This window comes from Cervus canadensis, chromosome 10 (assembly GCF_019320065.1).
Source record: "Cervus canadensis isolate Bull #8, Minnesota chromosome 10, ASM1932006v1, whole genome shotgun sequence".
Classification (NCBI taxonomy): domain Eukaryota; kingdom Metazoa; phylum Chordata; class Mammalia; order Artiodactyla; family Cervidae; genus Cervus; species Cervus canadensis.
Window position 1 is genome coordinate 56,425,237 of NC_057395.1, and position 16,490 is coordinate 56,441,726.

Genomic DNA, 16,490 nt, shown 5'->3' on the forward strand with positions numbered 1-16,490 from the left:
CACGCTCTGGATATGTCCTCTCTTTCCACACAAAAATACACCTTCTGTCGACAGAAACCTCAAAGGAACTGCCATCCACCAAAACAAAACCGGATAAAAATATTCACCCTATAGACCGGAGTGTTCTCATAAATAAATTCCACAGTAAGGCTGTCTGAAACTATGACTTAATCATTCGCCAGCTAGATTAGAAACTACCTAAAGATTGAGTTTTGTATCTTTACCTATTAAATAAAAACCTCTTGCTTGAATTTGATTAATTGATCTACTGTCGTTTTTAAAAATTGGTGAAGGCTTATGAGGAGGAGGAACAGGCCAGATTTTTGTTAAGCTTCATTTGTTCCAAAACATCTTCCTTCCTGCTTCTAATGTGGCGAAGAGCAAATACATTGTATTTAAGAGGAACAAGGTAAATAGTAACCAATACAACCTTGATACTTATGCCAGTAGCTACACATTACTACAAAGAATATAATGAAGAGTCTCCTTATTTGGAAATCCCTGAGTTGGGTTACCATCTCCCCCTTTTAGATAAATATGAAGCCTGAACTTTGAAAGGAGTGAAGCTGTCCCATGTCATATGCTGACACATATTCCAGGCAAGTACAATCAGGACTATTGTCCTAGAATGTATAAAGCAAGGTCAGGCTTCAGCCATTTCAACTTCTAACCTGGCAGGTCATTCTTGGAAAAAATTTTTTTTTCTTTAAGTGTAGGTTTCACCTATATTTTATTATGACCAACCACTGATGAACAAATAAAGCATTTACTTTGTAAATATATGACAGCAGGTGGAATCAATGGTTTACAGGTAAGCAAAGGCCACTAAGAGCTCTGAAACACAAGCTCGTTTGTGGTCTGTTCGGCTTTCTGTTTTCACTCGACACAAAGTGAAAGATGAGATTTTACTTAATTGGCGTGGTGAGCTGACACTGTCTACAGTTTTCAGTCTGGCAGTTGACCTACCCAGGGCCTTAAAAGTTTTAATTTAAAAAAAAATTTTAAAAAGGGCTTTCAAGTTCAGAGGCCACCATGCGTGACCTTTTCATATGAATTAGTGATTTATTTTAATAGGTTGTTACTGTTTTAAGGGCCTGGTTTATGCTCTGAGAGTGAGCAATCCATTAGCATAATTCTTGGAACAGCCCAGACTGGTGAGTTTTCCAGTGGAAGGGGCCTCTTGTTTGGCTCAGGGACAGATGGAAGTCGTGGAAATTTCAAGCTCTGAAGAGGGGCGAAGGGCCAGAATGTCCCGGGTGTAAAGTGGCTGGTTCAGGTGACCTGCTCCCTGCCAAAGCCAGCAAGTGGGGATAACAACACACCCGTAACCCGAACACTAAGTCACCTCCCGCTATGACTTTGTGAAACAGGGGGGTCTCATGCTATACACAGGGCTGACGGATCAGCAGCTCCCTCCAGCAAAGCATACTTTGCAACAATAGATGGGTTGGCAAGTCGGGGTTTGTTTTTTTTTTTTAGTGGTCTTGTAAGCTTCATATTTATGGGTGGATGTGTTCCTTGGCTCTTTTGCATCTTCCTGTCTGAGAAAGAATGCCTCGTCTGCTGTTAGAAGCAATATACTCGCTATAGCTCAGAATCTTGAAAACGTTTTTTACACTTAATGGTGTAATTAAGTTTTTGGACAAGCATGTGTTCTTCTTGGACTTTCATTAGATGGGTCATTGTGAGGTTCCAGAGAAAATAAAATTATGATATTATTTTAATAGCCTAGCAAACAAATAGGTTTCCAGCGAAACAGAAACCTTAGCTGTAAGTTTTTAATAATAATGCTTAGTACTTCAATGGTGCTTTCTGTCTTTAAAGCACATTTTGTACTTTATTTAACTAGAATGACTTGAGACCTGTACTATACACATGATGAAGCAGGTATTGTAAAATGCCTTCCTAGTTAATCCCTGATGAGAAGGTTTTATTACTTAGTCCCATAAAGTTCTTAAAAATCTAATGTACTGCTTACCTAGGGCATTTTTTTCCTTGTCACATTTACTAGTTAACAGTGACAACCACAGTTACCCTAAACTTTCATTCAAAACTAAACATGGTGTTCAAGTGAGTGAAACTTCCTTTCCAAAGCTGACCTCCAGGAACTAACTACAGGGCCACATGACATTTCTCAATTTGATTCCTATTAATTAATTCTAAAATAATTTATTTTTAACTCAGAATATACTCTAACCAAAACAAAATATGGAGGCATGTTGGCCAATGTGTTTGGACCCAATTTCTTGAGCCAGCGGCTTTGGGATACCAATCAAACATTTGAAAAGCACGGTTCACAAAATGAGGGAAACTGGGTCTTTGGTGCCGTGACTGGGTCTTTCCTGACTCTGCTGGACAGACGTCATCAAAGAGAGGAATGTCCTGGTCTTTGTGATGCCCAGTTCCCAAGACCCTTAGTGCCTTTCTTATGACATTCCCAGGAGTGGACTTTTAACAAAGTCACCAAACACTGTAAAAGTGGGACACAATAGAGTCTACGCTGTTCCTTTTAAAAGCGGAAACCTTAATAACGATACACATGATAGCCCTGAAAAGATTCAAGATAGATAACTTGGATGACGGGCTTACTGACATCAACCACAGATCAAAGGACCCACTTACTGGAGGTCCTAATTGAGGGATAAGGTATGTAAAACTGTTACCACTTTATAGCAGAAGAGTTAATTTTCCTAAACCAAACTAACTTCAACATCTTAGTAAACAAGTACCAACAGGAAAAAACAAAAAGCAAGTTGGTGCAATCAAGAGAGCCCTAAAGTCCTAATAAGATATGTGGAGATAAAAGAAATCCTTTAATTGTTCTGATTTTAAAGATTTTGGGTTTTTTTTTCCCATTGCATTCAATTCTTCAAATTTAGCCCCATATAATTGTTTCAATCGTTAAATACTCTGGATGAATCAGGTAATAAACTTTCTTTCATTAAGTACTGTTTTGTGTATAAAGGAAATAATTGCTAAATACAACTTTTACCATCTTGGAGTTTTTACTGTATTTACCTACCAACCAAGTGTAGATGACTGTTTTCAAACAGGCCTGCAATTAGTTACTAGCCTCAGTTTGGGACAAATAAGATTCTGATGGGGCTGTGGGTGTTACTTGCCTTCGACCCCACCCCCCCAAACCCACTTCTATCTGTTGTTGGTAAACCCAGAATTAAGCAATTAATGGGACATAATTAGTCACACATTTATCTAAAACTGGGTACATTTTCATCTTTCTGTGCCCATACATGTTGAAAATGAAATAGAAAAATGTGTAATTATAGTTTAGCTCCACCTCCTTCCCTGGGTTTTTATTTTGAGGGGCAAAAATACTCGGTTCCCAGAGAAGCCCCGGCTTTGCCCCCTCTCCCCTCCATTTCCATTTAGCCTCTGTTTGGTCAAAACTCAGGACTTGCCCAGAGAATGTGACCTCGACTCTATCAGCAGTCCATGGAGGACTGGGCGCCGTGTACAGCCCTCTGCCTTGATGAGCCAGGAGCTACTCAACTCAGCAAAGCCCAGATGCTACAGCGGCTTCCTCAGGTCTTTGCCGACCTCTGGAAGTTATGAGGAAGAGAGAACTAGCCAGCTGAAACAACGGGCATTTGCAATCAGTCTGCGATCAGATGGAAAGATGTTTTCATGAGCTACAGACCTCAGCTGTGCCCACAGCCGCGTCCCAGGGTCTCTGCCTGCCGCCCAGAACTGGGAAGGCGGCCTCTGCCTGCTTTCTCGAACATTCCTGTTTCTTGGTCGCTGAAGTCTCTACTACCTTCTCAGATTACGGCTCCTTTTGTGCTAATTACACCGAAAAAATTGAAAGAATGTCGCTGACTTTACAAAGAACACAAAGCAGACTTGCTTAAAAAACTAAATATAGCCAATTTCTTTCAGAAGGCGGACCACTCAGCCTTCAAAATGATTTGCACTGTGTGGATTAACTGCAGATGGACAATTCATTTATGAAGACCCAGGTGACAGAATGGAGGATACATTTAAAACGTGGGTCGCTTTGGGGGGCCGTTCACATGAAATCTGAAGATCTGATTAATGATGAACTGCCCCCCTACACACCCCCCCACACACACACCCAGCGCTTAACTGTAAAATAAGACTTGCCAGTGATAGTAGGCTAATATAAGCTACCATAAAAAGAGGAAAGAAATGGAATGCCGCTGTGTAGAAAGCTATATACTATACAGGTAAAAATATAAATGAGAGGAAAAGAAAGTCTAACTTCTCACCCTGGAAGGCTGCGCCTGCCACAAAACAAGAAGATGCTGTTTTTGCAACTCCCTGTTCTCCATTATATAAGGAATGGTCTTTTAAAAGAGAATTGGGAAGCACATGTTGCTGGCCAAGAAAATTATGGATGGCGTCCCCATGCTCCTTCTATGAAATCCTCTAAGGGTTAATAGGTGAACAGTAGCCGCTTGAAATGATTTATTTTTCTAAGGAACATTAAATACTGAATTGCTCATGCTGAAATAATGCCACAGCTGTGACCCTTAGGGCTGCATTTTGGACACCGGTTCAAGTGACAGGTGTACTTGGTGTATGCCCAGCTTGGCTGAAATTGTGAGGCCTAACTCAAGTTTTCCCCCTCAACTCGTTGGTGGCAACTCTGGAGCCAGCCAGGAAAGGGCCTTTTGCCATAGAAGACCATGTGTGCTCAGCTGTCAACGAAAACCGCCAGCCTTGGATTGGGGAGGGGGAGGATGGGGGCCCCTGCTCCCTGAATAGAAAACAAGAAAATCAAGACAGACAGAAGACAGGGGGAAGAGGAAGTCGGAGCTGAGAAGTCTGATTTGAAATCCTTCTAGGTTTTAAAGCAAACAGATCTGTCCTTGGAGGATTTTAGCAAATGAAGCAAGCCTGGGATTCTAGGAAATGTGTCACCAAAATTGGTATTACTAGAGGAAGTGGCACAAAGCTGGAAATTCAGAGTCTAATCTGTAACATACTAACTACACCTATTTTTATCCCAGGGTTGCAGTGACCTAACACCAAGAAATGAAAACTCTACAGAAAACTAGCCCTTCATCGATAAAAGACATGAATACCTTGAGAGCGGGGGTGGCAGGGCAAAGGTTTCACTAGGTCCCTTAATCTGACCAAGGGTTAGACATCAGCAGTCACTCATGAAGGCAGCTGATTTTTGAGGAAAGCCAGTGAAGGCTCCAGACCAAACCTTGGGAGCCCTGGTGTGAAGTGAGCAACTCTGCAATGTCAAAAGTCTGGCCAGAGCAAAATGTCTATACGGTGTCCTAGTGGTTTGCAGAGGGCAAGAAGGCTGGGTAAGTCAAGAAGGAGCCCAGATGGAGCTTCCCTTCATCTATGCTACCAGCCACAAAGGCATGGGGTCCCTGTCTTTTGGCAAGATGGTGCCAGGTGGCTGATGAACAGAGAACCAGCTCCAGAAGTTGACAAATGTCCCACTTTGGGGCCTGGTTCCAATAAGGATGCTTCTCATGAAGATGATGGTTGAAGCTATTGCTCCCTTATTCTGAAAAGGCAAACCTCTACCTCCTGAGTACAGGATGCTTTCATAATTGGAATCCCTGGGAGCTGCTTCAAAAAGCTAGTGAAAGAATCTTTCAGAGGAAGCTGATATAAAACTTAGTTGGGATGCAAAGACATCTAATCTTCAAGCTAAATGGATGCTCTGTTTACTCATAACCATTCAAAGCATCCTAAAGTCTGGAAAGACCTAACTCAGTTCAGTTCAGTTGCTCAGTGGTGTCCGACTCTTCGCGATCCCATGGACTGCAGCACGCCAGGCCTTCTTGTCCATCACCAACTCTCTGAGTTTACTCAAGAGCCTAGGCACAAAGACCTAACTAGTTAGCTGCAAATTCCTATCATGGTGTTATTATTAACCCGAGCCTCAGGGGGGCGCTCCAGAGCAGGGGAACGGAAAGTCTTCCTCAGCCTTCAATTTCTTAAATAGTTTTGAGTAAAAATCAGTAATCAGCCTAAATACATTTCAGTGATCTGCCACAAGTTAGTTGAATGCAAAAGGGAAAAAAAAACCCAAATTGTGAACTAACTAGGGTGATCCCCAAGGACACTTAATGTTTTCATCTCAGATATAAGATAACTATATTTCATTTGCCTTGCACATTCTTAAGTGTGCTAAATAGATATGTATTCCTCACCTTGGCATAACTATATATCCTCTAGATTTACTGAGGGTACAGAAGGCAGAGAAGGGAACTTTGTAAAAAAAGAAGAGGAAAACTAAAGAATAGAATTCTACAACAAAAATTTAGTTTCTGAAATGGATGCCAAAGTAGAAGAGACTGAGAGAAAAATATATGCGTTTTCAGTAAAACTACAAACACACCAAAAAAGGTACTAACAACATGAAAACCCCAGGGAAACAAACAAAATCACTCTAATTTATAGTAATTGAACCCTTGGTGTACCTTCCCCCCAACACCTGATAGTTCTGTGAAATCACCCAGCTGTCACTCTTTTTCTCTTAGCAATGTGACACTGATCTGTCATTATTAGAATTCAGAGGTCTGCTTAATGAACTCTTAATAAATGAAAGTCATCAATTCTTGACCTTTTCCCCCTGAAATTCTCGGTATGTGGTTAAACTGCTAAAAAAGTATCTTCAAGGTTCTGTGACTATAACATAAAAATAAAAGATCAAGGCTGGGTGGCTTGGGAAGCCTGAGCAGATTTGGGTTCTGCCCTGCCTGCACCCCAGAGGGAAAATGAGTAAGAACGATTGGAAACAGCATCTAGGGGTAGTAGCAATGCTCTGCTTTGGCTGAGCTGTCTGCAAATAGAACTACTCTGCCTGAGACTGAAGTCCAGGAGGGAGGGGTGCCAAGGAGCCCTTCCCCCTTCCTCTACCCCCAACTAGCATCCCCTTCCTACCCCACCTGCCTGGCTGTTGAAAGAAACTGGAGCCCAAAGAGTCTGAATTAGCTAGCCAAATGAGAAAGAAAGAGAAGAGATTGATGATTGAGTCCTAGTTTTAGTGACTCTGAGAATAAAGGATGGGGGAGGGGGGCACTTTTTCAAGAAACTGAATCATGACCATTTTTTTTTTTTCCTATGAAAGCAAGACTCCTCGTCCGTATTTTTCACTAACTGCCCTGAGCTGGTGGTAACCTAAGACAAGATGAGGGCAGGTGGCTTCAAGCCTCCTATTCCTGCTAAGGTGGCCGCAGGCACCAGATAAATCTTGACCCTGACAATGGTGCTGCCAAGAGCCTAATCACAAAGACTGCCCTCTGTGTGCCTGCCTATAAAGACCGGTGACCCTCTGCCCCTCTGCAGCAGACTCCAGGTGGCCACTGCAGAGAAAGCATGAGGGTCTCACGTCTTATTCATGCCCCTTCTAGTTCCTCATTCCTCAGAGAGCAGGCTGACTTTCTAGGTCTGTCTCCTCTGATCCCTAAAAATAAGTTTACTTGTCAGGGGGAATGTCAGGGGAGGGGGTCAGATAAGCTGATCCTCAAATATTCCACAAACTGGCTGTCTGGGGACAAAACATCCAGATGCTTTTTCACAACTGGACTTTTGACCAAATTGATTGGATGCTTCAGTGTCAAGAACACAAAAAGTCAGAAGGGTCACCAGAAGAGGAAGTTTGTGGGCGACAAGAAAAAACATACTATAGTAGGAAGCATTACATTTTTCGAGCAAGGAAAATCTGAGTTTTCAGGTTGTGCTAAATGACTCAAAGTTTGCCAGAGTGAAGATGAGGCAGAAAGAATGGATTTTGTAAAAGGTTATATTGGTCCTATTTATTTGGCTCTGGTGCCCGCCCCCCCCTTAAGCACTCTGTAAAATGCAAATGGTCTAAATTAAGAAACCATCTAATCTCAACCAATATTAATTCTGACATGAAAAATGAGACCAATTCTTCAGACAGGATTATGATCACGGTCGCCTGACATTAACCGATCACCCCCGTTTCTCAAAGAACAGGATATTTTCCTTTTCCAAAGTGCCTATTTATTTCTGAGAGAGACCCCCAGTCCTCTCAGATGATCCTTATTCTGACACTGAAAAGATACAATCTCCTAACATGGTCTGCTCTGATCCTGTAGACTCTGTATCTTATTTGTCTGTTTTATTTTTCCCCCCCTCCAAACTAAAATCCCTCTAAAATACCTACAGACCCCCAACACAGCGGGAGGTCAGGATGCTGTCCCTCTATCTTTCTCCATGCAGACCCAAGTGCCGGCCCCGAATATTGTTTCCCAAGCAGAAAAGAGAAAACTGAGAAAAAGATTTGTTTTTCTGTCGTGTTTTCTCAACCGGTCCATTGAAATCAGCAGGATCACGGTTCCTCCATCTCTGCAGCAGGCAGTCGCGGAGCATCTAGATAAAGAATCTGTCTTTCGGCGGGGCTCAGATGGGGACACTGCAGTTGTTCTAGAAAAATGAGGCGTCTCTGCACCCTGAGACCACTGCCACCTCCCGTGAGATCCTGTGGGTGTTGCACTTGGCTTGTGAATTCTCTCGGCGAAGTGCAAGAAATAAAGTGGCTTCACTGGGAAATGCCCATTATTCTCCTGCCATAGAGCCCTAAGTCCCTGCTGTCTCACTACCCTCTGCCTGGTAATTGTCATCACAACCGGAAGGGTCTGTACCAGCCTGATGATTCAGTGAGGGGCAGAAGGGACCCTGGAAAAGTCATGGACTGTTTGGAAGAACCTGCTGGCGTAGAGAACCCCACCCCCAAGGGCTGGGGGAACTACGCCCCTAGGTGTTTACCGCAGCCTGCAGGGTGCTCTGCCTGCGGTGTGTAACAAACATTGGGTAATTCAACAGCACAAAGTCAGGGTCACATCACGTCTCCTGCTTTGTGTAGTTCTGTCCTAGAGGCTCTCCGGCAGCCGGTACCCGGTGTCTGCATGGCATGAAAAGGTTCTAAAACGGAGGAGGGGGCTGAAATAATGCCCCACCACCTCCCTCCATTCCTGGGCCCCGTGGGCAGCCTGGATCCATGTTGCTCTCTTCCTCACATTTCCAAGCCCAGGAGCTAAGGCTCTTTTCAGCTGAGAGTGAGTCTAGAATTCACTTTTCTTTTTCTCTAAATACTGCCAGTCTGAATCCCAGGGCCACCTTCAGGGGCTGGGGGGGTTGGGGGGCGGGAGGAGGAGTTCCTGAGAGCTCAAGGTTGAAGGTCAAGGCAGGGTGGGTGGAAGGGGAAATGGGCCTTTTCCCTGATTCTCGCTAGAGCTGAAAGAAACTGATTAACATCTGCTTTCCACCTCTCTTCCCATTGCTACAACTCGGGCCTCAGCCCTCAGACCTGCAGGGTTCTCTCTGGCCTCCTCTGCAGCTCCCAGGCCCTAGAACCTGACTTGAAAAAAAAAAAACAAAACCCCACCATTTTCAACAACGAGACGTGTGACCACTGAAAACCCCTCAGCTGCTTTCAAAGCCAATGGAGCAGAACACTAGGAGACTCCCCCAGCTCGAGGTTAAAGTCACAGCTCACTCCACAGAGGGGAAGGGAGAAGCCGGCATTCAGGAGGCACTGGCTAAGGCCTGTCCTGTGGGCTCTTCCCAGGCCAGGCTCAGCCCTGGCTACAAACAGCCGGCCTGACCAGCACAACTGGGGCAAGGACCCGGGACCATGGGCAGGGGGCTTCCCTCCCTCCTTCGGAGTATCCATCACTGTGTAGTAACAGTCGGCTTGGCACTCCCCTCATCTCTCTTTCCGAGCCCCCCTCCCTTCCCCCCAGCACAAGCCTTCTTGGTTTAAAAAAAAAAAAAAAAAAAACAACAACCAAAAACCATCTTGTTCTTTCATCATAATTAAAGTGCTGTCAGGGAAAATGGCATGGCTGATTTTTGCCGCAGTTGAAATGACCCTTAGCTTTCCTCTCCTCTCATTTGCTAAAGTGGTCCTTTCTCTGCCTGAAATCAGGCCCCTTTGGTGATGGAAATTTTAGCAGGAAGCAGAGAGTTCTAAGCAGAACCCTAACCTTGGGAGTGTGGGGAGAAAAATCGATGTTTTTGGAGCCGGCCTCTCTGCGGCAGCAGCCAAGGTGCTGTGAGGCCATCTTCCCCGGCAGCGAGGGTGCCCTCGGCTCCATCATGCCGGCTCCCTCCCTCCCAGACGTTGTCAGGGGGTCGTAATTTAGCCACACTTGGAGGTCGATTCTCCCTGTTGACTTATCTAAGGGGCAGAAGGAAGCTGCTTGGAAGGAAGATAAAATCCGAGCGCCCTCCTCGCTCAGAGGGAAAGCGTGACTGCATATTTAATATCCTCGCTGGCCTGCATGTTTGTGTTTGAAATAAAGCTATAACTTCCCCGCGTAATGAAATGCGCCCCCCTCCTCCTGCCCGCCGAGGGCTACAGAGCTCGGTGACACTCCTGCCTGTCACAGCCACCGCAGTGCCCAGGGCCCTCTCCGGCAATCTCAGCTCTTCTCATTTTGTAAAGACGTCACCAGCCTGTGAGCTATCAGAGAACTTTCTGAAAAGGACATTTCAGGTGAGCAATGCAGTAACATTTAAGGGGGGGAAGAAAAAGGAAAGAAAGGAGATTAAAAAGAAAAGAAAACAAAAGAAGGCAAAGGAAGCCAGGACCCTGAGTACTTCTGAGCTGCACCTTTGGAAACCATGTGTGGAAGCCATGACATATATTCAAACACGTATCACGTGAGGAATTCATAATATTCAATCCTAGCCTTCAACTACCTAGATGTTAAGGAAACATGTCAGGCACTTTCACAATTAGCTTAATTTCCTTTTCCTAAATATCAGGCATCTTGGAAAGGCCCCTTCTGCGTTTCACTGGGGAGCTTAATTGGCAGGTTCCGGGTTTCTAGAAGGGTATGCTAATATGTGGCAAGTCAAAATGGCAATCCAGGCATCCCTCGATTGAATCATTAGTTGTTAATGCACCTCTGAGTAACTCCAAGCTCAGGTGTGAAACCAGCCCGTGTCACTAAAGCACCGCTTCTTCCCTGGGCTGCAGCAAAGGATGGTGGGGCTGTTTATGTAACACACCAGCAATAAGCTTGTTTTTGCGGCATGCATCATTATTTGCCGGCCTAGTCTCCTGCCTCCTTGCTCCTTTCTCCCTCCCCACCCCGACTCTTTTTTTTCTTTTTAAGAGAAAGCCAAACAGCTGTATAGTACTCGAATCTTTTATTTCCTGACTATTCTGTGTGTCAGAGAAGTGGACGCTGGAGAAAAACATGGGGCTTGTTATTACCGGCCTGAGCCGGAATGAGTCAGGCACCTGAAGCTTCGATGTGGACCTGACTCTGCCACTCGGATGAGGCCCCCTCCTACATCCGCTGAGCTGTACCTGGAGAACTGAGGCGGTGGGGGTGGGGGGAAGCAAGCCCTGGGGGTCATGGGGCAGTGGGGGCAGGGAGCCAATTTGCTGAATTCACTGCTTGGGGGTGCACAGAGCTGGGGGTGGGGGTTCCGGTGTCAACGGCCCAAATGTTCCCTCCCCAGTCTTCCTCCACCGCCTCTTGTTAGAATTCTATTTCACTATTAAAAACGTGACTCTTTCAGCTCTCTGGCCTCAGAGAGCTCTTTATTAAAATGCAAATGTCCCTTAAGGGTAGCCCCATAAGCCTTTGCTAGCTAATGGGATTAACTGAACAGAACACAGTCACCTGCAGGGAGGTAAGGAGACCTGGGGCCAGAAGCCCCCTTCTTCAATTTGCCACAGGCTCATCCCTGAGCAGGGAGGAAGCAAAATCCAGTCTTCCCAGTCTCAGATGTCCAGATTTCTTTGAAAGGGGACTCTGCAGCCGGGGCCCCGAGTCCCAGCAGTGGGACCATTTGCTCACTGCAGTTCTTGGCGCCTTGGTGGCCCCATCTCTTAACAATCAGTTCTCTCAGGATGGACAAGGTATCCTAGCAGAGTGGTCTGGATTCAAGAGAGCATCAGGCTGCGGTGGGGAAGTAATTGCACATAACTAATTCATTTACAGAGGCAGCCACTTGTAATAAAGGACGTTTTCAAAGTGACTTGGCAAACTGATTTTTTTTCCCCCCTGAGCTGGTAAACAAGCTTCACATTATGCCCTGAAAATGGGTTTTCACTCACATTGATTTCGAAGTGTGCCTCTCAGGTGAAGAGTATGAAAATGTCACAAACAAGGAGAAGCCCAAACTTATTAATTCTGTAAATCTGAATTTGACTCATGAAATAAAACCAGTCCCTGTTGTCTGGGGAGTTCCTTCAGTTCAATCGCCTTCACAAAAGCACTTTCCTCCTCTTATATCTAAAATAAGAATTCTCTATTTACCTATCTGTATATATACACACGTAATTTTATAAAACCGCATATCCTATGCTGAGTATTACAAGAGCCCTATAGATAAAACAACTCTTCCAAGGCTCTGAAGCGATGACTGAAAAGTATTTATGAGACAAAAGCTGGAAATTAAATTCTGCAATTAACTCTGCACTTTTCTTTCCGCAAAGACTGGGGGTTAATTATACTAACCTGAATAGTGAGTATCTCTATTTCCATTAGGAAAACAGGAAAAAGAGTCCCAGAGCCCAGAAGCTAAAATGGAAGACAGAACCTAAGATGGAGGGCAGGCCAGGATCTAAGATGGCGGACTGGAGCCAAAATGGAGGGCAGTTGAAGATCTAAAATGGAGGACTGACTAAAACAAAAATGGAGAGCAGCCCAGAAGCTAAGATGGAGGACCCAAGCTAAGATGAAAACACTTCACAGTACCTCAGGATTTCTGGATGCAAACTGTGAATGCTTTTTCACCCCAACCCTCAGAACACAAATCCTAGACATAAACAGAAGATTCTAAGCTTAGGTGGAAGAATTTAAGGCTATCCCCTAAGAGGATTTTCAGTCCCAGAAGATCCTGAAAGGCTTAGGCTCCAGACAAATCAGAGAAGAGAGAAGGAGCTGGCTAAAGGAGCTGGATGAAGAAGGAGCTTCACCATCCCAGGGTCAGGCCTCTGGAATCCCTTCTGAAAGCAAGTCCACCCCTCGGTTTGCTGGGCAAACCCCCAGCAACACCTCCTGAAGAAAGGCCAGGTTTGGTAGCTTCTCTGAGACCCACACTGGGCCTGGAGAAGGTCCCACCCTTGCTGTTTACCTATAACTCTTTAGCCCTGGACTGATGTGGAAATCTGAACCGTATGCCTGTTGAATATCTACACATGGACATCTGTTTTGATCCTTCTGGGTTTTCCACAGTCTCATTATCAGGACTCAACAATCATTTTATGTGACCATTGATTTGCTTTGCTCAACTAGGTTGGAGAAGGGTTGGAAGGCCACTGACATCTGTGTTTTTAAACAACCTTTCTATCTTTTCTTACCTGCCATGTCTATTTCCTATTTAATCACCCAGCAGCAATGGTTTACGGTTAACTTCCTGGGATTGTTTTGACTGTAAGACCAAAGAGAGCAGCAACGCCTTATACCTTTGTCTTCCCCGTGGGGAAGGGCACATTTTAAGTGTATATTGAGTGAATGAATGAATAGATAAACAAAAATGCCCAAATGAAGGCAAACTCACCGACCCAGCAAGGATTTCATGCTTCTGAGAGGCCTGGCAGACACACGCGTGGCTACTGCAACTTAAGAGATGCTACTAGAAAGGCAAAAAGGAAACAGCCATTTCGACATCTCATTGAACCCAATTCGGCAGTGACCTATCAGTGAGAGAAAATGGGAGCATTTGCACTGAGAACTGGGCAGTATTCCATGCCCTTTGCCAAGTTGGACACAGTCTACATATGAGGTAAACCTCAGATCTGCCAATGGTCAAAAATTAATTCGTGACAACTGTTTTCACTTGGAACCACGATTTCCTTCAATTAGGTGTGTCATTTTATGCTAAATTCCCATTAAACACTTCCCAACAAGCTTTTCTTTTTTTTTTGAAGAACAGCCATGATGACCCTTTTCCCCTCAAGGATTCTTTTCTCTCCGGGCACCCCCCCTCCCCCGACTCGGGCTCAAGGATTCTTAAAGGTCACAGAAGGCCCATTCGATAAGCATACTGGTGGTGAGGCTGCTTTCTGGGCTATTAGGCTAGCAATTACATTTCCCCCCTCTGGCCCCTTAATCAGCCATTCTGCTGGGTTTCAAAGCAATGCAAATTTAGCTCCAATCAATTAGTAACACGTTTCTAACTTGGGGGCTTGGGAAAGGGGTGAACTTTTCCTGGTAGAGGGAAGTTAAAACCTTGAGAACAAACGAATCCTGTTCAACATAGCAAAAGTCTTCTGCCTCTGTGGACTACGTTTTTTGTTGTTGTTTTTTGCTTTAGGCCCAACCTGGGGAGAATGGGGTTCTACTACAACAAATTAGGACAAGATTTTTATTTTTTTTTGGCTTGAGCTAATGAATCAAGCACAGGACACAGAGGCAGCTGACGGAATATTTTCCCCACTAATGCCAGGAAGCTAAAATCAGCTTTTGTGTTGTTGTTTTTTTTTTTTAAACAGCCTGAGAGATTTGCATCTGGGTGTGATATGCTTGAGGGCCCCCCCAGCTCAAAGCAATCAATCTTGTCTCCTCTTGCAGAAGCCCCCTCCCCCTTCCTTACGGAATAGAATTGTCCCCTCTCTCTAATGAACATACCCAGGAGAATAAAACTTGTTTTTCAAAAGTGTGGGGAAGGAAGAAAGGAAGGAAGGGAGGAAGGAAGGAAAAAAAAAGCACACAATGCCTATACTGGGTCTGGCAGGAGCCAAGTTCTGGAGGACACTAACCTATAAACTTCTGAGGATTTCCTCAACGTCTGAGAGGTATACGTAATATACAGGGTGTTCACTTTCAACTTGAAGATTTACTTTGCTTTGTTTTGAGTAACTATCAAATCAAAGAACTCATAAAGATTGGCTTTTTTTTTTTTTTTTAAAGGTCAAAAAGGTCCAATGGGTGCCAGATTTCTTAAAAATCAAACCACTCAGTGGGGTAAGGCTTGTGAAAACACTCAGAAAATCAGGCTGTGCCAGAAGGGGGCTTATTACTAATTAAGGAAAAAAAATTGAGGAATCATTTTAGGGTCAGGAGAATAATGTTCTGGCAAGTGAAAAGGGGCCAACTGTGGTAGAAAGAGTGGAGGTCACAGCTCAGGGGGTGGTGGGGAAGGGAGGTAGGGGCCTTGGTCTTGGCATTCAGCACCAGCCCCCAGTCCCTGTCCTACTGGGGTGGGGTCCTGAGGGGTGATGGAATGGGGAGGGAGCGAGGTGTTGTGTCGTTCTCCCGCCCCCCTTCAGATTCCTGGGCCTGCACCCCAGGCCTTCAGTCAAGGGCAGCCTGGCCCCTCAGCTGTGCTGGCCATTCAGCCGGAACTGACAGCGCTCCATCCTCTACCTAGTGCAGCTTCCAATCCTTGTAACCAGACCCCCCCCGCCCCCCTTCTCCCAGACTATAAGTTCCTAGAGGGCAGGGACTATGGCTCCTGTCTAGAGCTACATTTAGCAAGGGTACTTTTTCTTTCTCTCTCCCCTCTTCCCTCCTCTTTCAAACTTTTAATTTCATCTCTATATTGCTATATCTCTCTCTTTCCTTTTGTACCTTCTTTCTCTCTCTTTCCTCAAGAAAGAACTGGCTTGGAGGGGAGCTGGTTTTTCCACTTCTGAGTTCACAAAAGTTCAGAAAAGAAAGGAATTCAGATTCCTTCCCCCCTTGTCCCACCCCAGGGGAAAGCGCTGAGCAAGTAAAAGAACCCTGAAAAGACACAATGGAGAATGTGGGAAACGCGCTCAGGAAGTCAGCGAGTGTTGGGTGGGGGGGTGAGTTAAAGGTGAAGTTGTTTGCGCACCGCGATCCGTACCCTCTTTAGAAACATCCATATGTCTGGGTAGAGAACAGGAGGAGATAAGGAGATATAAAACCCTGACAGGATAAGGGCAGGGCGGGGGGTGGATTTCCTGTAATATTATAATGTCATTTTAACAATAAGTACAACTTCTGGAAGAAAAAGGGAAAGGGGTCAGGGAAAGTGTGGGGTGTGGATTCCCAGTCCTGTGGGCAGCGAAAGTGGGCAGCTTGGCCCGATGTAGGAGACTGGGTTCTAAGAGGACATGGCCCCCCAGAAGGTAAAGATGTGTGTGCTGTCCAGGGGGGAAAACTGGTAGAGAAACCCACCAAATGAAGGGACCTAAGCTCCCTGTCTCCCTAAAGTACAGAATGGCAGCACTGGTGTTAAAACTAAACTCCCAGGGACCCAGAACAGGATGAGACCCTAATCTGAGATACCCACCTCCCAAAACCTGGGGCTTTTTTCCGTAGGGCTTGCTACATTTCATCTAGAAAATTCTAAGTGATCCCACTTCCTGTGAGCATCCCAGTCATTCTGAGCTCTCTGCTGACCTCTGGTGGGGGAGAATTCTACTGGCCCGGAAAAGGTGTCTTTAAGAGGGCAGCCCACCTGCCCTGCTTTCCCAGGGACCCCACATCCAGAGGAACCCCCACCTGGGGGAAGGGGAGAGCTTTGTTAAGCTCCCTTGTCCAAGGTTCAGGGCTATGGGTTGGAAGGTGCAGGGAGGA

General features: G+C 45.3%; 1 protein-coding gene across 2 annotated transcripts in view; it reads right to left on the minus strand.

Moving 5' to 3' along the window:
• The window catches only part of LOC122448614 (neuroendocrine secretory protein 55), a 59,760-nt gene that overhangs the window by 15,285 nt on the left and 27,985 nt on the right, over positions 1-16,490 (minus strand). The gene's annotated exons all lie outside the window — the stretch shown is intronic.